Below are 23,556 nucleotides of genomic sequence, written 5' to 3'. Positions count from 1 at the left end.
AGCTACTCATGTCATTCCTGACTCACATCGGCTGTACAGAATATGTCCTTGGAAGCTTAGAGTGTAAACTGACTGCAGTCAAATGCCTTAAAGGTCACAGCCCAGTTTTTCATCAAATCCACCTTTTCATGCAATATTGTTTTTAAGGAAAAGTTGGAGATTTGCATCCCAAAGACTCTACCCCAGGGTCATTCTCCTTTCTTCAAGAAGCTTACACATTTGAGCTTTATTTCCAAACAACAATAACTTAGGATATTTAATGTTGTAGGTCATTTGGGCTAATCAAATACTCTGATTAATCCTGTGTGACCTCTTTCATCATATTTGGATTGCATCCACAAACAATATAGGTCATGTTCAACCATTCTTGCAAGGTCTAGGGTTCACCATTATGAATATTCATTACTAGCTGTGTAACTTTTATTAAGTTACACAAGCATTTTGAGAATGGTCCTTCATCTAAAAATGGGCTGTTAATACTTTACTTACCTCAGAGAGACCTATTGCATGTGAAAGAACATGCAAGTCCTGATGATTAGATATTGCACCAAATACAGACTTAAAGCAATAGAGAGAATTATTTTCACATAGTAGACAATACACTAAAGTTGTTGTTGTTGTTTTTTAACTGATGTTATTTTCTAAACCTATCCTTTTCCATTTGGAAAGAAAGAAAAAAACTGCAATTTCATCTTGGAAGGTTTAGTGGTGTGGTTTTCTTTTTTGAATAAGCAAATGTGTTTTAATTGTCACAGTTTGATAGGATCAATGAAATTTGGGCAGTTTTGCACAAATTTCACTGTCAAAATAAACATAGACCAGTTAATGCATACAACCATCTAAAAATATATTAGATTTGTGCAATCACAGTGCCATGTGAATTTAGACTTATCGTTCAGTTTCACCATTGCCTACTACCGACCATGCTTCGCCTTAACCCATGTCACAAATCCAATCACATCAGTAGGAGCTCAGTAAATCTTGGCTTATAGAATTCATTACTCTTATGTACAAGAGAAACATCAAGTGCCCTGGATGAATGTTGAAATTAAACATTATAGTTTCCAAACACAGAAAAAATCAGAGGTACTTTATGCACGATCAAGGTATATTTCAGATTTTCTTCCATGGAGTGGGTACTCTTTATCAACTGGATAATGATAAATAATTGATGCAGTAAATGTTGTCTGCTGATGGTTCTGACATGGAATTATTCCAAAATTTATTTTTATGTTTCCTATGACCACTGAAGATGATAAACAATCTATCCTTAGATGTTCAACTTTCATTTTATTTATATAGTTTTGACAGCTGCTTTTCATTACTTTCATCTTCTCCTTACTTTGTCTTTCCTAGAAAAGTTATATTCTTACTTTTCAGTGTCTAAATAACTCTTTATATTCCACAATAGATTGCATCTTTTTTATTTTTACCTTTTTCTCAAGGAGACTATGAACTCCTTGAAGGTGTTTTTTTTGTTTTTAAATCTTCAGTACCTAGAACAGTGCCTGATATCAACTCTACAAAGAGTCTCAATATATAGCTGTTTAATGAGAAAGTGACAAAAGAAAATACTTTCATTCTCTCTCTGCCTTATAAAAATCATTGAGATGTGACAAGGTTGTATCCTTGGGAAAATATTCTCAAGCATAGGGGCAACTGCTTTGATTTAAAAATTTGCCTATAAAGTCTACTAGAAAGTCTGTGCTTCTCGGGGGATAAAAGTAAATGATAAAATTTTTTGTTTGTTTGGGGTTGTAATATTTGAAGTGAGCAGCTGGGACCATATCCTCCTTGCACTTTGTTCCTACATAAAGAGAAATGAAACTTCTGAAAAGACATCTGTATTGTAAATCAAAATACATTGCTGAAATCAATGTTGAGTTAGCATTCTGCTTGCAAGTATTCTTTTGAGATTGGTTCTTGTAAATCTCTTTCCCATCTGGTTTTTATGTCTGCTCTGGGACTTATGTGCACAGAGTTGTCTAGGATCTGTTCAGAATGTTGAAATAAAGTGCACAGTTTTTAATAAAAGGCTAGCCAGTGGGGGAAGATACTGTCTTGGTCATATCTACTGCTTGTATATCTTGTAGCTCGGCTCAACTTTTGGAAACTTTGGGTAGCGGTTTCTTGGAATAAGAAAACTTATTTGAAGCCATGAAATAATCCTCTCTTGCAACTTATATTTTTGTAAAGAGCATTTGTTAGAGTGATCATTTTTATTTTTACACACAGGAAGAGTGAGCAAAAGAGAAGAGTTTGTGATGGCAATGACCTCTAACCATAACTGCACTGTTTCCACTAAATTAATGATGGAGAGAAACAATTGTTTATATAAAGTTTACTTTCCTTATTCAAATTTATTAATTTGGGGATGTTTATCTCTTCTTAAAGGACAAATTCAATAATGGTAAAGAATAAAAAGAAAAAAAATCAATCTGAGGTGTGTCATGTTAAATAAGCCCATGATTATAACTTGAGATCTGGAATTGATATCCCTCCTTGAGTTTTATGAGAGAATGGTGATCTGAATGGACTCTTTCAAGGGAGAACATAGTCACCATTATCGCCACATAATATTTACTTTAACCCTATTCTCCAATTGTAGGTCATAGGTTTATCTCTGCACAGCAACCAATCTTGGATTTATATTAGAGAAAGACACATTATCTTGCTCCTTGGAAACATGAAATTGGCTCTTGTTTCCCATCTTCTTGAAGCATCGTAGGGGGTGGGGGGAATCCCAGAGGCAAATGGAAGGAAGAGAAAGCACTGAAAAAGCTCTCCCTGACCTTGAATATCATTTCTCCTGAGGAAATAGCTAAATAAGACCTGGGGAGTCAAGAGTTTTCTTCACAGGAGTGAGGATAAGACTACTGACTTCAATTTTATGTTTTTGTTTTTGTTAACTCAGCAATGCAAAGTAAGAAAGCATGGAAGGAACAAAGAGAATTGAAACAGTTTCCTTTATAGTTCTTTGGGGACCACTGTTGTGTCCATTGGAGATACAAGTGGGGAAATTAAGGCAACCTCCCCCTTCAACTGGCGTCCCCTCACCCTTACAGCTGATGTGTCAGCCGCACGCCTTTCCGCCCAAGGCCTCATAGCAACAAACTAATCCAAACACCTACTGTCATGTATTAAGATTTTAGAGGCTTTCTTAAAAGACAAAAGGTATAAATCATTTTGGAAAATGGGATCTTTAATTTGCCACTGACCCCCCCATTTACCAGTAGGGATTTAACAATTATTTTGTAAAAAGCATGGTTTTCTGACTATTCTGTATTCTCTCTGTAATTTTATTTTAAATAAAAGAAATCAATATATTCAATACTAAAAGAAAACAAAAGGATGGTTTTAATGCCTTGAGATCTAAATTTAGGATTTTCTTTTACTTCTTTCTTTAGTATATGTTAGTAATTTTAAAACTTCAGTATCCATAAGAAAGATTTTTCAAGAGTGATTTTGTCTACATGTGTTTTTTACTTTACTTGCTGATTTCAGTTTCACCTCTGCTTAAACTGTTACTGCCCTGATTATGTCTCCCCTGGCCTCTATATTCTCAAGGCAGTTTAATAAGAAAACTGGCCTATGATCTTTAGGAGGGATTTGCTGCTTTATATCCATTGTGAGGCCATAACTCCTGTGTATTCTTGCGGTACCCTCCCATGTGCTTACTGAATGTACATGACTAATATGAGTTATTCCCAAGAGTAATGCCAGAGTGCAGTGGGCACGCCCTTCCTCAACCTAAAGATAGCAATATCACAAAATATATCATATTCCTTGCAATCAGTATGCAAAATGTTAATTGTATTTAGACCCCAGAAAGTATACCTGTTATATTAAAAATGCTTGCGGTTATGAGATTACAAATGCTCATAGTTAGGATTCCTCAATATTATATAATTTGAAACCAAATAGACAGTATAGGGCTTCCTCTACATATCTTTTATGTAAATGTCTCTTTGGGGTGATTGCTGCGTTCTAATTCCTTCTTATTCGTTGGTCAGTCTGCTGTTCTCTGCACTACCATCCATCACTTCACTGGGACGTTCCTTTAACTTTCTTTTGTCCATTATTGGAGAATTATCCACTCACTGCCTACTAATCTTAACAAAATGTTGCAAAGTTATTCTTAGTCACTACCGCCACTATCAGAGCTAGTGGGAGTGCTCATGAATTTGTGCTGTAATGGGTAACAGTATGCATGCTTGTGAATGTATGTGTGTGTGTGTATTGAAATTGTATATGCAGCAGTGGGCACTGGTTGGTCTAATTAATGATCTCCTAGGACAGAGTCTGTGCCTGTTGGTCTCAGGAGTCATTTGGGTTGGAGTTTCCAAAACAAGTTATTTTAATGCCAGCCATTTTCACTTTCTGTCACACTGCACCATGACCCCATTAAGATGGCTATAAAGACAATAAAAGCTAACTCCATATAGATCACGTCACTTCTGAAGTGGTCCCTATCCAAGATAATTGAAACCTCTCTGGCCCACTGGAGGAACCATCATGCGGCATAAATGATGTCAGTGGTTTACCACTCTTCAGAAATTGATTTATTTAAATGCATTTTATACAGAAGTAATATATCCTCAAGCAAGGCAGTGCAAAGACTTGTTTATAAACTGGACCTTTCTGAGCTCCCAAACACCCAAGGAAATAGGAATATCCTGCCCATGTGGACCTCACACATCCAGGCCAACAGGCAAGTGGAGGGCAGGCATTGCAGAGCGAGGATGAAGGCGTCACTCCATTCAACAGTCAGCTTCAAACGGCGGAGATGGGGACCCAGTGAATGAGCCGCAATATTTACTTTGAGACAAACAGTATAACGGTGTGGAAAGAAGCAAAAAGGAGAATTTATGGGTGTCTCGACAGACACACAGACAAACACCAAGGGAAAAGACATAGATGCTGGGCAGCTTCTGACATGTGCTTGTTTTGGCAGATGTGGCTGACTTTATCAGGATTCTATGAGTGAAGATGCTAAGGACATATTTTTTTCTAGATTGATCTGTATATCAAGGAAAAGTAGAGCCCAGACAATACTCGTAATAACTTCTGGAGAGGCTCATTTGTCTCATGTCACAGAGCACACTTTCTGTGAGTGAACAAGAGGAGAGAAGGAATCTCTTAATATTCTCTAGCATCATAACCTACGTAAGTGCTTAGTATTTCTTTTTCGTGAGGGTTTTTAAGCTCTTATTCAAATACAAATTAAAAAACTAAAGTGAAGGCCAGGTGGTGCACTGGTGGCTCAGTGGCAGAATTCTTGCCTGCTGTGCCGGAGACCCAGGTTTGATTCCCGGAGCCTGGCCATGCCAAAAAAAAAAAAGAGAGAGAGAGAGAGAAAAACGTAAAAACTAAATGCACTAAAAGATACCACTGGCTGCATTTTTTTCTCTTAGCATGTTCACACATTACCGGCAGAGATTATACCACAGTTGTATATAGTAGTATACCACAAGTGTTTAAATTATAATTAGGAACTATCAAAATATTCATTGTTGTGTAAATATGTGGGTGTGGGTGTCGGGGAGAGCCAGAGGATGGATCTTTCGCAATTTGAAGTTTCACATTTTTTCTGCCAATCACTGATTCACTGATTCGTTAAACAAGACACCTAAGTAAGACCTGGGATGCGATGGTGACCAAAACAACATGCCTCTTATCCTCACAAAACTCACAGCGCAGCTGGGGGGATATATGTTAAATAAATTATACAAATCGATTTTTAAATCACAATTGTGATAAAAAGGAATAAGAAAGATGTGAAGGATAGAGGACTTGGTCAGGTAAGGAGGGTGAGAAGAACCCATTCCAGATACAGGAAACAGAGTGGCAGAGGCTCTGTATCAGGAAGTAGGAATTGATACAGCTGGCAAACTCCTGCAGAAGTAGAGGGGGTGAGCCACAAGACACGAAGCAGGACAAGTGGAGAGGCTACTCTCATAGGTGCATACAAATGATAATGTGTGCACTTATGGTTTCTGCCCTTTAGATTTTAATATATTTAAGATTAAAGGGAAGTGATTTTTCACCTATCCATTTCATATACAAAGACAAATACACTTGCATGTTTAGTTATTCAGTAAGTTAAATTCTTTAATTCTTAAGACTCCCATCAAGAATTTTGGCCTTTATAAGAGGACTGCAGCATCTTTAAAGTGGTACAAAGGGAAGTGAAATAATCGGATACTTATTTGAAGATCAAACCCTGGCTGCTGAGTAGAAAATAGATTGCAAGAGGACCATGTTAGGGAGTTAGTGAGAGACTACAGTGGCTGATCTCAGACTACAGTGGCTATCACTTGGGTGATAATAGTGGAGATATTAAGACACATACAAAGTGAGATCTACTTAAGAGGTATAATTGACAGGACTTGGTGATGGATTGGATATGGGACTAAAAGAACAGAAGGTGCCAAGCATGGCTCCCAGGTTTCTCCCAGGGGCACCTGGAGGAAAGATGGTGAATATTAAAGGAGGAGCAGATTTGGAATAAATATGTGGGTTTTTAGGAAGAAAATGATTGCAGGCTGGTCACACTGAATTTGAGATAGTTGTGAGACAGCCAAATAGAGGTCTAGAATGGAAAGCTGTAATATGTGCTGAGAGCTCAGAAGAAGCTCTTGAAAGGAAACAAGGTCGATTAGGTGATATTTGAAGCTGTGAGAGTAGATGAAATCATAAGCGAGAGTGAAGAGTAAGACACAAAGAGAGTCAAAACAAAACCGTAAAGAATTTCAATGTTTAAAGGGTAGATAAAGTGTGAGAAGTTCCAAAGGAGGCTAGAAATGGAGTGGTTGAAAAAGGTTGGAGGAAAACCGGAAGGCAAATAATTATGGAATATAGGGGAAGATAGCATTTCTAACAGGAAGAAGCTGATGAGAAAACACCCAAGATGGAACTAAAGAGTGTACACAGCATTTAGCAACATGGAGCGAGGTCCTTCACGATCTAAACAAGAGTAGGTTTAATAGCATGATGGGGACAGAGGTCAAATGCAATCACCCAAGAGTGAGTACTGCGCGTGCAAGTGAAGGCTACTTGCAAAGACATTCTTTTGATAAAAGTCCTTGTTAGAAGAAAACAGAGTGGAGTCAGTAGCTTGAGAGGGATGAATGAGTCAGGGAGATTTTTAATTTTGTTATGCTGTCGTTTTAAAATAGAAGAAACAGTACCTTTCTGAATGTTTATGACAAGTATCCAGGAGGCAGTGAGAATTTGAGGATATCGCCATCATGTGGGGAAAGCACAAGGGCAGCTGGGAAAGGAGACTGATGCCAGAGGCAGAAAAAAACCTTAAAGACAGAAAACTGTGTGCCACACACAGACACACAGACAACACAGACACAGACACACCACCTTCCTAAGAAACAAATAGCCTGCAAAGGGCATATTTCAGGGCACGTTATTAACCATAATAGCTACCAGATATGCTAAGGCAGTGCTGATTTCTTCATTCACATCAAATCAATCACCACAACACACTAGAATGGAAGTTTCATAAAGGTGAGGATTTTTCTACACATCACACATTGATGTACTTCCCAGTGCCTAGAACTGTGCTTGGAATACAGTAGGCTCTCAAAAAAATTTTTATTGAATAACTGACTAAGGTAGGTAAATTTTGTTGCTCTCATTTTGAGGATGAAAGGACCAAGAGTCACAGTGCTTAACTAACTTGCCTGAGATTACATAGGCAATAAGTAAGGACATCTGGGTTTGTTACCTAATCAAGGCTCTAATTTCCTCAGTTGCCTCCCATCTTGAATCATATTGGATGAAGCAAATTTGTAAAGAAGTTTTGTTCTCCCTTGCCTTTGGATGTGTTCCCTCTGCTTAGATTTACCAAACATCTCACCTGGATAATGTCTAAACAGTCTTCAAGGTCCAGATCAAGCATTATTTCTCAGGGAAACCGTCTCTGAATCTCTGATTTGAGTGACCCTCCTTGAGTGCTCCCAGCCCTCATATGCACCCTTCAGTCATAGTAGCTTGACTTTGTCTATTTACATACCAATATCCATGATTAGAATTAGAACTCATTCAGGGCAGGAATCTCATCTTTATCCCTGAACACAGTCTAGAGTGTGGCTCATAGCAACTGCTCCACAAATGTTTGCTGATCATATGAATATTAAAAATTTATTGAACACCTACTACGTGCCAGTCACCATGAAGGGATTTGCTTTCGTCTTACAGTTTCATCCTCACAGTAACTCTCTGTCATTGTGAGTTTATACTATTATTATCCCTCTTCAGAGATGAGGAAACTGAGGCTCACATGGACTTAGTTATTTGTTCATGGTCACACAGATAAAGGGGAAAAACCTACAATGTGAAGTTGGTTTTCCAGAGGTTTCTCTCTTTTATTCTACTATTTTGTGAAAGTCATGGGTTTTTTCTCATATTCACCTCAGTGTGTGTGTGCTCTGTGTGTATTAGTTGTGAAAGAGATCTCCTTCCCTGACAGCAAACCCAGGACTAATGGTTTTCATGCTATGAAACCATGTTTGGCGAAGCTGGTATAAATCCACACTTGAATAATTTGGCCCAATAGTGAGAGAAACAATGCACTTGTTCAAGTGAGCAGGTGTCTATGCACAGATATCTCTGTGAGGCAAGGTCATGGGTGTGCCTGCCTAATCTGCAGACCTGTCTAGGAAATCTGTGTGTGTGTGTGTGTGTGTGTGTGTTTGTGTGTGTGTGTGAAATAGCCTAGGACACTAAGAAGAAAAAGAAAAGGAGACCAGGAGATCTGATGTCCAGAGTCTTGGGGAAATTAGAATTACAATTCTAAAACAGAGGAGGGGTTGTGCAGCTTTCAGGAAAAGATTTATAAATATGACAGACTTGAATTAAGAAATTGTGTGTGTAAGGGCATAATATTGACCCCTATAAAATGTATGGAGGTGGTTGGATGTTTCCTGCAGATGAGAAAAAAATGACATCTTCCTTTAAAACCAGACAATGTCCTAAATTCCCACCTGACTAGACACTAGAGAAGTCAGTTCAAATATGGAAGCAATCCATATTTTCCTTGCTTTCAAACATTCTCCAACATAATCAGGTAGCTAGACAAAATCCTAGTTCTTCTGTAGCCAGAGACTGTGGCATAAAGTAGAGAGAGGGGCATTTCTACTATAATGCCATGTTTGTGTTACCGAAAACCTCACATTCTGCAAAATTGCACACTAAAAATAACAGGACCCATGGGGAAAGGAAAGTAGGGGAGACCATGCAATACTACAGAATTTGGAAACCAGAGCACTAATATATATATATATATTCTGGCATAGTTAACTGTCTGCCAGCATTTGCAGACAGCAGTTGAGCAGCTTTAAGTCCTGGGAGCTGCCTAAACTGTTGAGATGTTGGTCCTTCCAATACGGACAAATTTTATCAAAACTAAAAATTGAATCTAATGTGTAGCCTTCTTCCTTAATCTGTTGTTTTAATACAGAGACAAGTGTCTTGCAGCTTCTTCATTCACATCGGCAGCTTCTCCTAGGGGCTTAAACGGATGGACATTTTTGAAACGTTAAAGGAAAACATTTTTGTAAAATTTTCAGCTTTTTTCTAGAGATTTTCTCATATTACTAAGCTTTTTCATTAATTATGACAAAGTTTATCCTGGAAAACTTCAAAACCTTAACCTATGGGGAAACTATAAGAGTGAACATTATATCTGGATTATAAGAACATCTTTCCCCTATTTACAAGTCATATATAGGGTAATTTATGGCAACTAAATGACTTTTTTACAAGAATAATTTCCCCCAATTTATGTGATGTATCCAGGTATTCTGTAAGGTGCCAGCATCAAGTAATGAATACTAGACTAGTGTATAGAAAACTCTGCCTCACTGGCTGTTTTCAGAATTTGTTTCATCTTCATCTATGCTAGAGCTCTATGGAAATAATAGAGTAAACAAGATTTAGTTCGGAGACTGTGAGTAGAGAGAAGCCATCTACTATTCAACAGCAGTTTGCTCTACTCCTTAGGTGGTGGTAGTGAGGTTTGGCTTTAACCAAGGGGAGGCAGTACTTTGGGAAGGCACAAATAAAAATGAAAAGGAAAGAGAAAAAGAAAAAACCTTCATAAGCCTAACAAGTAGTTTGTGCTAATAGACTTGTTTTAGGTCAAATGGTCATTGGTCTCAATGTTAATTCTCTATGTAGACATTTCTTCCTTTCTTATTTTCTTTTCTTTTCCTCTTCCTTTCTCTTTTTCACTGTTTTCACTCTTTCTCTTTTCATCTTTCACCTGCCTGTCATTTTTCCCTTTATTCACTACACATCAAATGTCCACCAGGTTACAGAGCAGATTCCTGGGCCTTGGAGATGAAATGGGGAACAAAAACAGAGCTTAGGGTACTGCAGAAGGGCTAGGCATTAAACACAGCATCACACAAATGAATGTAAACTAATGGGTGATAAGTATCACTAAGAAGAGACGCTATAAAAGAATATAAGAGGGGTAATATGCCTTATTTGGAGATGCAGGTTAGACTTCCTTGATGAAATGGAGGCTGAAGAATGAGTAGGATTACCTAGGTGAAGATAGGAGGGAGGGAAAAACATTCCAGATAGAGGACACTGCTTGTGCAAAGATCCTGGGGCCTGAGTGACCTGGTGCTTATGAGGGACTGAAGGAGGCCCAATGTGGTGGGATGACAAGAGCCGGGAGGGGCTGTGGGATGGGGTGGAGGTGGAGACACATCATGCAGGGCATGGCTGGCTTCAGCCAGGATAAAAATTTTAGTCTTTAACTTAAGACAAACATTCTCATAGAGGGTTTTAAATCAGATGTAGGATATGATAAAATTTGCGTATGGAAAAACTCCTCTGACCACAATATAATAAAACTTATACATAATTTTTCTACTTGTTGCCATTTTGCATCTTCAATATTTCCCTGCAAGGAAAAGAGCATCCCTGACATTTGTATTCTTATTTCCATTCAGAAGACGGGAAGACTGAGACACAAAGGAGGAATCCTTCATTCTCTTATGCCTCTTTGCTCATCACATTTCTTCAGAGGGATATCGACACCGTGTGAGATGATATAGCTGCAAAGCTACGCAGACTGGTAAAATCATTTGATGTTTCTTTAAAGAGAGGTCCCTGAGTCTTTCATTTTTCCTACTCTTAATGTGGAAAACAGCTTCTAGTCCCACCTGAGCTCTTATTTATATTCTACTTCTGTTTCAGTCCTGTTGGAGTTGTTTCCAGGTTTTTCTGCCATATGAATTGTGCACATGTCTCTGGATCTATCACCGAAAAGAGAAGTTTGAAAAGATCACTAGAATTAGCAAATGAATAAAAGAAAAAGAAGTTGGAATTTGGCAGTAGGCTATCTACCTGAGGCCACATTGCTTCATTCCCTTGGCAACCATGCTTGCTATTAACACTTTTCATAAATTATTCAAGTCTTCCCATTTACACTCTCCAGAATCCCTCTTAGGGAAGCAGCAACACTGTGCTTTTTTATTTAGAGGTTTCTGATAAAGCAAGTCACACACACACACCCCTCCTATTTTGCACAAGCCATTACAGCGCAGAGTTTCAAGAGATCCAGCAACGGGCTAGGTACTGGGCAGGATTTATAGGAAGTGCTGGATACTTCCCAGTAAATTTTACATCCAATTTTCCACCTAAGCCTCTGAACCTCATTTAATGACACATTTTTTTCTCCCCTCTTGGAAAGTAGGGTTACTCTGAGAGAACACTGTCTTAACTAATGGTTTCTCTGTAACTAAAGATAGCAGTCCAGTTGGAAAGTTTCTGGCTGCCAGCAATACCGCTTAAGATGAAATTATAAGAGGTTGGACCTGAGCCAGAGGCAAGAGATTGAAGAAGAGGATACACCCCCCGACCACCATAAAATTTTCACTCATATAATGGACTGTATTTTTAGGGACATGAAGTGGAATAGCTGGTAGGAGGAATTGCATTATTATAAAAGTGTATGAAGCCAGAGTTCTTCCCAGTATTTTGTCGTGATCAAATCTTCAAAACTTCCAGATGATAAATGGGGCATCATGAAAACCTACCTAGGGTCCAATTGCTTTGAATCTGAAATGTGATGATAGATAATCTGATGATTAAAAAACAACAATACTGTCAGGTCAGGGCTAAGGTGTTTCTATTTTGCACACAAAGACACATTCCTGGCATCAATCTCCTGACATAAGTGAGATGAAGAGAGAACTGGAAGAGAAAGCACCAAACAAAATGAGAAAAACATGAGAGGATACAGGAAGCATATCCAAGGGATGCTTCTTAAAGCAGCTAAGAATGTGAGGGACTGAATGTGATCATAGAGGATTCAGAATAATTCTGGATAGGGAATTGACCAGGAGTGTTTATTAGGTTGAATACATTATTCTTATTTATGGTGTGCATTAGTTTGTTAAGTTGCCAGAATGCAATATACCAGAAATGGAACGGCTTTTAAAAAGGGAATTTAATAAGTTACAAGTTGACAGTTCTAAGGCCATAAATTGTCCTAACTAAGGCATCCAGAAAAAGATACCTTGGCTCATGGAAGGATCATCTGGGAAGGTATGTCGTTGCCATGTGCTGGTCCTTTTTCCCGGTTCCATTGCTTCCATCTGATGCCAGTGGTTTCCCCTCTAAGCATCTGTGGACATTCACTTATTGTGCTGGACCAAAACTCTGGTTTCTCTCTTAGCTCAACATCTGCGAGCACCGGAGATTTCTTCTTTTCAGGTTCTGTGAGTCCTTGCTTAGCATCTGGGCTATTTCTGTCTCAATCTCCAAATGTCTATATCAATCTCTGCCAGCTCTGAGCTTTCTCCAAAATGTTTCCTCTTTTAAAGGACTCTAGTAAACTAATCAAGACCCACCTTGAATGGGAAGAGTCACAATTCCATCTAATTAAAAGGTCATACCTAAAAGTTGCCACCCTACAGTATTGAATCGGGATTAAAAGAAATGGTTGCCCCCACAAGATTGGGTTATGGCTTTTCTTGGGGTATGTTCTAGTTTGCTAGTTGCCAGAATGCAATATGTCAGAAACAGAAAAGCTTTTAAAAAGAAGAGTTTAATAAGTTGCAAGTTAACAGCTTTTAGGCCATGGAAATGTCCCAATTAAAGCAAGTCTATAGAAGTGTCCCATCTAAGGCATTCAGGGAAGTTTACCTTGATTCAAGAAGGCCGATGAAGTTTAGGGTTTCTCTCTCAAGTGGAAAGGCACATGGTGAACATGGCCAGGGTTTCTCTCTCATCCGGAAAGGCACATGGCAAACATGGCATCATCTGCTAGCTTTCTTTCCTGGCTTCCTGTTTCATGAAGCTCCCCAGGAGACATTTTCCTTCTTCATAGCCAAAGGTCACTGGCTGGTAGACTCTGCTTCTTGTGGCTATGTCATTCTGCTCTCTCGGAATCTCCTCTTTCTCCAAAATGTTTTCTCTTTTATAGGATTCCGGTAAACTAATCAAGACCCACCCAAATGGGTGGAGGCACGTCTCCACCTAATCCAGTTTAACAACCAGTCTTGACTGAGTCACATCTCCAGGAAGTTGATCTAATTACAGTTTCAAGCATACAGTATTGAACAGGGATTAGAAGAAATGGCTGCCTTTACAAAATGGGATTAGGAATAAAACATGGCTTTCTTAGGGTATATACATCCTTTCAAACCAGCACAGGGTACATAATATATTCAAACCAGCCCATGGTGTATTGTTTGTAATTCATTTCTAAATGCAAACTATCTAATCCTTTCTAGAACGAAGTGGATAATAAGTAAATAATTGAAAACAAAACTTTAAATGACTTACAGTGTTAAACTACACCAAAAAAAATGAACAACAAAAAACAAACCAAAAAAAGAATGACTAAAAAAAATCAAGAATAAAAAAGTCAAATGAGGAAAAGGCATTTGGGTGAACTGACTATTAAGGAAGTGTATATTTAATATAGACTACTGTAATATAAAGTCAAAGGAGGAAGTAATCTAACATTGTTAGATTAAAACAAGAGAAATAGTTGCAACAATAATAAACACCCTATAATTTTATCAAGAACATTAACTTTTTCTGTTACTGAAAAATAATTATATATATCCCAGATAAAATAATGAGCAATGCTTTTCATTATGGTTTTCAAGAGAGAGAGAAGGAGGGAGGGAAAAGGAAGGGAGGGAGGGAAGGATGAAGGAAGGAAAGTAGGAAAGAGGAAAGAAGGAAGAAAGGAAGGGAGGAAGGGAAAGAAAAACATATTCTTAGGTATTATTTTACACTTATATAGTGGTTTATAATTTATTACATACACTTACTTTAATTTTGTCATTTAATCCTCACAAACAATCCTATGACTTGGATAAAATGCATACAATGATCACTCCTACAAAAAAAAAGCTTTAAACAAATACTGAACTCTTGTTAATGACATACATGCAGTTTAGATGTCTGCGGTTTTGGATGTCTGCAATTGACTTTGAAACACATCAAAATAAGACTGAATTACAGATGGGTAGAAAGGTGGATAGATAGACATCTTTCTACCCAGCAAGCATGGTAAAATGCTAATGGTAGAATCTAGATGGAAAGGATATGAACAGCTATGCCATACTTACAACGGTTTTCACAGTAAATTGGAAAAACCTACGCTTCAGTTATTTGCTATGGAGAAAAGAGTGCTGACACCCTAACATTCATCCTGACTCAGGCAGAAGACTTTTCTGTTGCTGCACGTGGATGGGCCCAAGAGGTTCTTTGAAATTGCACAAAGCCTTGGTTTAGGGCACAACCTAGGCTTCATGGCTGAATGACTTTGACTTCACCAACATTTTAGAGCAAGTATTACCAATGATCCACCTCAAACTAGAAATTGGGCCTCTTGTATAAGATCGCAATTTTGAAAAACATTACATTTGGGTAGAACTCTTAGCAGGATGAGTTTGCAGCACATATGTTCAAGCAGTGGAATATTTAAAACAATTAGTTGAGAACATGTATGTTTTACTCATTTAGATGTAGGTATTTACTGCTGAAGGCAACGACTTTAATGTTAATATACTTGGTTATTAATACCACACCAAAAAACAAATTGAATGGTGTTCTTTCTCCAGGCCCCTTTCCAAACATAGCCATAGGATTGTATAAAGCATATGCCACATTAATCAAAATCCCAGGCAAAATTATGAATTCACTAAATCTTTTCTCTGTTGTAACAGTGGCTTGTTTCCTAGGCTGTTCAAGCAAATACTATGAAATGACTCAGCTAAACAATGGGAATTCATTCACTCATGATTTTGAGACTGGGAAAATGTCCGAATCAAGGCATCGTCAAGGTGATTCTCCCTGAAGACTGTGGTATTTTGGAGCTGGTTGCTGGTGCTCCTTGGTTTCTCTTACGTGGTCAGGCACATGGTAGCAATGCCAGTCTCTTTTTATCTCTTCCTGATTCTGTTTCAGCTTGTTGCTTCCTGTGGCTTTCTCCTTTTCTCTCTGAATTTCATCCTCTTATAAAGGACTCCAGTAACATGATTAAGACCTGTCCTGATTGCAGTGGGTTCATACTTTAATTGGAGTAGCCTCATAAAAAGGTCCTACTTAAAACTGTTTCATACCCACAGGAATGAATTAAAGAACTTTTTTTTTTTCTGGGATAGAACAGCTTCAAACCATTACAACTTGCATGGTAATTTTTGCACAGTTTTTCAGGAAACTCATGTGGTTCTAGCCAGATATTTCATATCTATGAACTGGAATCCTGTCTGGCTTGTTTCCTAATATTTTCTCAGTGCCTAGGACAGCTCCTGGCATATAGTAGATGATTAATAAATGCTTATTGAATAATTTGTGTTTAAAATATGAATTAGATGTCAGTATTATATATGCTGTCCTCCTATAGAAGGACATTTTTAAATTGTGCAATATTTTTTATTGCATATTTAGCAAAGGCCTCTGGATATCATACATACTAGCATTAACAGAAAGCCAAAAGTGAGTTCATCAGCAGTATGCTTCCACTCTTGGTCAGAGAGGGCATCTTGTTACATGGAAATTCTTATTCAATAGAGCAAATGTTACTAGTGACTTCTTGAGACAATTTCCATAGCCATTCCTTGTCTATTTTATAATTTCACATTCTTTCTTATTTCTTAAACTTTTCTCATTCCACATAAGACTTACTTGCTTTCTTTCAAGAGCAAAAACATTCTAAATACCCACTTTTTAGATGAATAAATGGCCTTGAACAAATAGCTTTCCTGATTCTCAGTTTCTTTATCTAAAATTATGGGCATCATTCCTATTTATATAGGCAATGTTTCTCACAGTGTGTTCCATGTACAGCCTGCATCAGAATCACCTGGAGATGACTGTTAAAACTGTAGTTCCCTAGGATCCTTCAAAGACTACCGAATAAAAATCTTGGCTCCATGGGTCCCGGGGATCTGCCTTTTTAACAAGTTCCACAAATGATTCTCTTAGAGATTGCTATCTGAGAACTCTGCAAAAGACCATTGTGAAGATAGAGTCATATTTTATGAAGCACTTGAAATATGAGTGCTTAATAAATGCTAGTTTTCCTCTCACCATCACCCACCTCATCCACCTTATAAAGATGTTTTAAATAGGTTTGCCAATATGTGAAATATTTTTAACCTACTCAGAGAATAGTATTATATACACAAAGCATTGTGGCTCTTAACTAAAATAACCCATGATCCAGCCTTTCTTTGATATCCGTTAGAACTCTCAATAAAAGAAAAGTTCAGCTTTAAACTTGATATGAAATATAGGATTGAAAAGTCTTTCAATAGTTAAAATCCATCAAAATTTAAGCATATAGCCTTTTGAAATATGTTGAAGGGTTACTATTTCTTCCCTTCCCCCAGAAAACTCTGAAAGAGAAACTAAAATTCAACAGGAACATTCACAAAATATGAAAAAGGGAGCCAAATCTTCAACTGTCCTGACTTGTCGTTTATCAAAGTGAATTCCAGTAAAGATGGAAAAATACCAAAAACCGAAAAAGTGCAGTGAGGTTCCAACTTCATCGTTCCCACGGCAAAGCTAATTGTCCTAATTGTTATAAGTGATTTAAAGGTCCTTAACATTCATTAAAGTAAAATAAAAATGAATAACCCCCTAAGTAATATCCTTCTCGGCTTAATGGCACACAGAATCAATTGGGCACAGCATTGACCGTGCATTTTTAAAAAATTGGCTTCCCTTTCAGAAATAGCATCCAAGACGTAGCTGCGAGGCAATTGCCATCAATTACCTGATTGCTTCTGTTTTAGTTATAGCATAATTCTCACTGGAAATAGATTATACTGTTAAAGTTTTAGGGTGATAATTAATCATGCATCTCCTGCTCCCACTACAAGTTTTGAACCTGTTGAGAAAACTGATAGGAGTAAAGTGGGCAGAGATCAAAACATTAACCTTATTACTAGTACACATAGACTGGGAAAAGTCTCTGGGATCTACGGCCAAAGCTGAGCTTCCTAATACCTTTCCCCAGTTGAAACAACAAAAGCTGAAGAAGAATGTGGATGTGTTGAATTGGTTCCTTTATCCAGAGTTGTTACCCCACATCTGTTAAGCCTTATTAGTAATGATTGAGAGAGAAGGCATGTCTTTGTTTTGACCTATCCTGTGCTTATCTCAAGATGCCAGGGGAAGAACACAATTCCCTCTTCCAGGGCAGGTGTATGACAAAAGAGAAAGAGAAAAGAACTGACTTATATGCATTTGGTTCCTTCATCAAATATTATGACATAAAATTTCTACTTTAAGGTCAAGGTAAGAAGTTGAGGTAGGAGGATGGTTCCATTTATAATATTTAGGATTAAATTAGAAGTTTTTTTAGGACAGATTATTATACTTCTTTGGTCATCTTCCTGCTTCCCATAGCTCTGTCTACTTTTCCGCCTACTAGAATTCAAAGCAACTTAGGAAATGTAGAATAAAATTAATAATGACCAAATGCAATAATCAAAATACACAAGTGCTAATCCTATGTTTGGATAGGTTTAATGTAGATATAGGTGCACATATGGTATTTCTATAAAACCCAACTATATATACTGCACATTATATGCATAACCCAGGTGTGAGCTGACCTTTGCATTTCAAATGAAATTGGTTCAAATCCCTTCCTATGAACAGTAGCAGAGATTCTCTATGTTGTCTGTGTAACTGGGCAGGGAGAGGGTGTCTGCTTTGTCATCCTAGTCCCCTCCAGAGCTGAGCTCTTATTTCTGATCAGTGAGTTTGGTGTCTGGAATATCCCACTCTCCCAAGTGTGCTGTGCCCTTTGGATAACACGTATGTTGAATACAACCCCATTTTTCCATTTCCATGAAAAGTACGAGAAAGTGAACACTCTGACAGGCAATTTGGTGGACTCAGCTGTGGTTGCTTTACTGAAGATTTGTAAGCATGGAGATGGTTATATAGTCACAAAATAAACCAAAATTGAATATCCGGCATTCTTCTTTTACAAAGTTGTTTATTAGCAACACCATGCTATTTCCTATCCTTTCTCCTTCACTTCCTTCTGCTCTCTTCCCAGGGCTCTTCCCCTGAAGAGTAAACTCTATCCCTCCTCAAGCCATCTTCAGTTCTTCACACTGAGGGTTTGCCATCTCCCCTTCTGATACTTGTCCCCAGGCCTTCAAAGTCAAAACCATGGGCCACCTCCTTGTGATCTTGTCTTCCTTCCTGGGCCTCTGCAAGGGTATGGAAGCGAGGGGACCAACAAAGATTCATTTCCCTAGTGATGTGAACTATGCCATAAATAGGTAGAAGCAGATTCCATCTGTTTTGGTTTTAAATAATCATTTGTTTTACAATCTTTATTACATATATAAAATGGTGTTTTATAAAGATGTATGTGTGTATATATATATATATATATATATGTTATTAAAGTGCTGTTAATTTCTACTTATGCACAAGCCTCTGAGTCTCCATAGGAATACAGTTGCTTACCTACTTGTAATCATTGTGTCTAGCCTACATTGTATGATTTCAGGGTATCAGGATGCCTCACCCACTATGGGACAAAATGGTAAGATTTCCATAGCCCGCTTAATAATGTATGAAACTGCCAAAACTACAAGTAGAATTATTTTTTTCACATGGAAGTAGCTTTAAACCTGTTCAGACATAAATCCTTAAGAAAAATTATTTGATCGTTTTTTAAGAGCAGGTTTTGATGAGAAAATGGGTAAGCAAACTATAGGGGATTCTGAATCCCTGGAAGGGAAAGATGCCACTGAGTAAGAAGCAAGTTAAGGAAGAAGTTAGAACAATATGACAAATTTCTCCTACCATGCAATTTTGCTGAAACCTTCCCATGGTCAACCCGTTAGCATTTTCTGGATGTGTTTTTCTCTAATCCTTTTATTTCTGATCATAGAAAATTTCCAAGCATCTATCTGGGATTTATATTTACCCAGCTACTTTGTTAGACATATTCTTTTTTATTATTTTTTTTCATTTTGCACTTTGATCCAAAATCAATAATTTGATACCGACATAGCAGACCAGCTATCTGAGTTCCAAGGATAATGGCAGAGTAATTTGTTAAAGCCCCTAGCAATAGCCAGAAAGCACTTTCCACGTCTGAGAATGCTAATGGGAGGGTTCTTTATTAATCCCATCCTAAACAGTTGGGAAAAAAATATTTCCTCTTGAGTAGGGGAAATGACTAGTAGTTTTATAACACACTTTGGTGAATTTTTACTTCCCTGCAGGGTAATTATAACTTTTGTCTTTAATTTATGTAGGACTGAGATGAGAAAAACAAAGAAATCGCTTTGGAAATTTTTAAATACAAGTGGGATTCTAGAAAGAAAACTAATTTTTTTTTTCTCTCTCTGAAATGTGCAGAAGTAGTTAAAAAGTCCCAAACTAACCCCTAAGAGGTGAGCGGCACAAATGTTTAAAATTCAAGTATAGTTTCAAAAGATTTTCTAAAGCTCCATTCCCCAATATGCAAGATGCCAAGAATCGCCTGGAATGCTAATTGCATGTTAACTATATGGATTTGTGGGTTCCTCCCTAAATCTCCTGAAAGAGACCCTTGGGGAAAGGACCCAGCAGCCTGTGAATTTAATGAAGACTGTAGTTGCATCTTATCACAAGGCAAAATTTTAAAACGCTTTAAGGGCAAAACATGCATAAGAATCCCTTAGGTGTATTTCCCCCACAAATGCACAAAACTTTTCCCCCTCAAAGCTATTTACTCATTCATCTTCCCACGAGTGAGAAAACTATGCAAATCACTGTCACTTGATTGTGCTACATCCCTCAGGTGTGTGAGGGAGAAAAATCTAGGATGTCAGCCTCCACCGAATAAGATTAGGATTAGAAAGAGCTCAAAAGAAACACTAGAGAGAAGGAGGAGTATAACAGAGAAGACAGGATTTAACAAATGAGTAGGACTGCTGAATCATTATATTGATACTTCTGTGGTCTTCAGTGACTTAGAGCATCTAGAAGAAAAGATGAAAAATCGTGGAACTGTAACCCATACCAAACTTTAAAATCTGTTCTATAACCACTTGTTAAAATGCACTTAGAAATGTATTGCTTTTTTGTATATATGTTATATTTCACAATGAAAAAAGTAAAAAAGAAACACTAGAGGCTAGCGATGAAAATTATCTTTATTATTTTTCTCTTTCATAATGTTTATTCTGAAGTATCACTGTTAAATGTTAATTCACTTTTTTGCTTCCCGCATTCCACTATAAACTCTTTTAAGGTAGAGACTGTGCCCCATTCATTATCACACCCCCAGCCCTAATGCAAAGTTTGGTACATTTGTTATTGAATAAGCAAACGACTTAAGAAATACTAAAATTGCTATGTTAGATAGTTTTAATGAGAAAAGTCTTTGGTGCCTAGGGAAAGGACAGTTCTTGGCATCTACTCATAAACAGCAGGCATGCAGCAAGCAAAGGCAGTACAAAACTCGAGGCTCAAACTGCAAAAAGGAAAGTCATAGGGTGACAGTTTCATGACAGTGGTTATACACATTGATTCTACTGCTTAGACAAGTGAAAAATTTCCCAGCTGGGTCTTTACTTCAAATTAACCTTCATCTCCAGCAATACGAGCAATTATTTGGACCTGCATTTAAAAGACAAGAAAAAGAAAGAGATTCTTCTTTTATGCCTCATTAGGCTACAGAATAAGTAACACCATACAAATGTCCCTGAAAGGATTAATGCTGCAGCTCAGGATAGCTACTATTTGTTCTAATTGGAAATACGATCATCTTTTCCTCTGATCTTCAAATCTGGGGATGAGCGAGGATCACAGCTGAACAGTAAGTAAAAAGAGGCAACTGGAGAGAGAGGAAATCATGCTGAAGTCTGCTATTACCAGTTTCTCCAGCACTTCTTCCAAAGTTTGCACTTTCCTGAAAGCAGTGGACTTAGAGTTGCATGGTACAGGTCTAGTAGTACTGAGTGGTAAACTGTCTTTAAATACTATGCATGCTACAGGCATGTGGATAGTATTTTGTAGGAGTTCCATCTGGAGATGATGAGAACCTAAGCAATTGTACAGATTTCTGGTGAAACTGTTTGGCTGATGTGATCCTATTCCTAAAGAATTCTTTCCATTAGCAAAAAAACTAGCCGGGCGAAATTGCCCTTTAAGATAATTAACTTTATATCAGCTATGTGTAGGAAGGCTATGGACAATCAACTATTACTAATAAAGAATATAATGTTGAGAGGCAATTCTAGTTATCCATTAGCTATTAGTTACTTGCTGTCACAGCAACCCGTTGAAAACCACCATGATTAGGAGAGCCTGTGAGAGCCAGGTTGTCAAGGTAGGAGGCCTGGCTCCTCCACTACCAGGTGCTTAATTCAGGGCAAGGAACTTAACCTTTCTGGGCCTCAGTGTCCTCATCTGAAGAATGAAGATAATAATCATCCCTCCTTCATAGAGTTGTTATGAGAATTAAATGAGCTGATTTGTGCAAAGTGCCAAGTGATCTGGCTCATAGCTGATGCTCTCTGTGCGTCAGCTGCTCCACTTCTCTGCGTAACACTTAACATTATCTGTCCTGTTTGTTTAATTATTTGTTTCCTCATTTTCTACAGGATGAGCTTAATGAGAATATAACCTCCATGAGAGCAGAGGCCTTTCCGCACTGATCATCATATCTCCCCAGAACTTAGACCCGTACCTGATGGATTGTACATGATAAATAAATGAGTCTTGAATGAATGAGCTAAATAGAACCATATGAAAATGCAGGGGTTCTATCAGTATTAAACTAGAAAATGGTGGTTTCATTTAGTTCAAATGGTTAGAATGAATGACCTGGATTTGGGCTCCCAGTACAGCTATGCCACTGACTAACTACATAAACTTGGGTGGGTTTCTTCATTTTTCTAATTTATAGATTGAAGATGATAAATGTCTTCCTCAAAGAGTTGTTATGGAATAAAATAAATAATGTATAGGGAGGTAATTTGAACATAGTAAGCAAAACATTTTTTGAAACACAGTAAATTCTATCATTAATATAGCACTTTAGGATTTCAAAAATGCATTTGCAAATTATTTCATTTGTTTCTTATAAAAATATGCAATAGTACAGCTAGAAGAGAGCCTTATTGCGCAAGGATAATTATTCACTACAAGGGAAACCACTTAAAACTGCAACAAAATTTGCCAGTGTATAAGGGGAAAATGATTTGATTGAGGCTTTATTTCAAAAATAAAGAAGTAAAAATAATGTTTTTCTCATAAATATAATACTTTTGGCTATAATCATAATTAGGGTCTAATTACTGAAATGAAAGAATAATATTTTAAACATAATTTTTGACAAAACTATATGAGAACACAACACAACATCCTTTTATGTTTAATTAACTTTTTAAATTTCTTTTTTTAATTTATTTTATTTTATATTTTTTATTTTGAAATATAACAAAAAAGCAATAAATTTCAAAGTACATCACAACAATAAGTATATTTTAACAAGTAGTTATAGAACAGATTTTTAAAGTTTGGTGTGGATTATAGTTTCACAATTTTTCATTTTTTCTTCTAGCTGCTCCAAGACACTGGAGACCAACAGAAATATCAATATAATGATTCAAGGTCATACTTATTTGTTAAATCCTATCTTCTGTGTTATACTCCCTCTTCTCTTTTTTTTTCTTTTTTGTGATAAATAGCACATGTACAAAAAGCAATAAATTTCATAGTACATCACAGTTAGTTGTAGAACAGATTTCAGAGTTTGTATGAGAACACAATACAAATATAATTTAGCTACTCTAAGGTATTGGAGACTAAAAGAAATATCAGTATAATGATTCAGCAATCATACTCATTTGTTAAACCCTACCTTCTCTGTATTACTCCACCATCACCTTTGATCTTTCTCCCACTCTGTAGGGGCATTTGGGCTATGCACATTCTAACTTTTTCTTGTTGGGAGGGGCTGTTGACAATATAGAATAGAGGGATGGAACTAATTAATCTTTGAAAAAGGCTGGCCCCTCTACATTTCAGGAT

This window comes from Tamandua tetradactyla, chromosome 6, assembly GCF_023851605.1.
Source record: "Tamandua tetradactyla isolate mTamTet1 chromosome 6, mTamTet1.pri, whole genome shotgun sequence".
In the NCBI taxonomy this organism is placed as follows: Eukaryota; Metazoa; Chordata; class Mammalia; order Pilosa; family Myrmecophagidae; genus Tamandua; species Tamandua tetradactyla.
Note: the sequence above shows the minus strand (reverse complement) of the source record.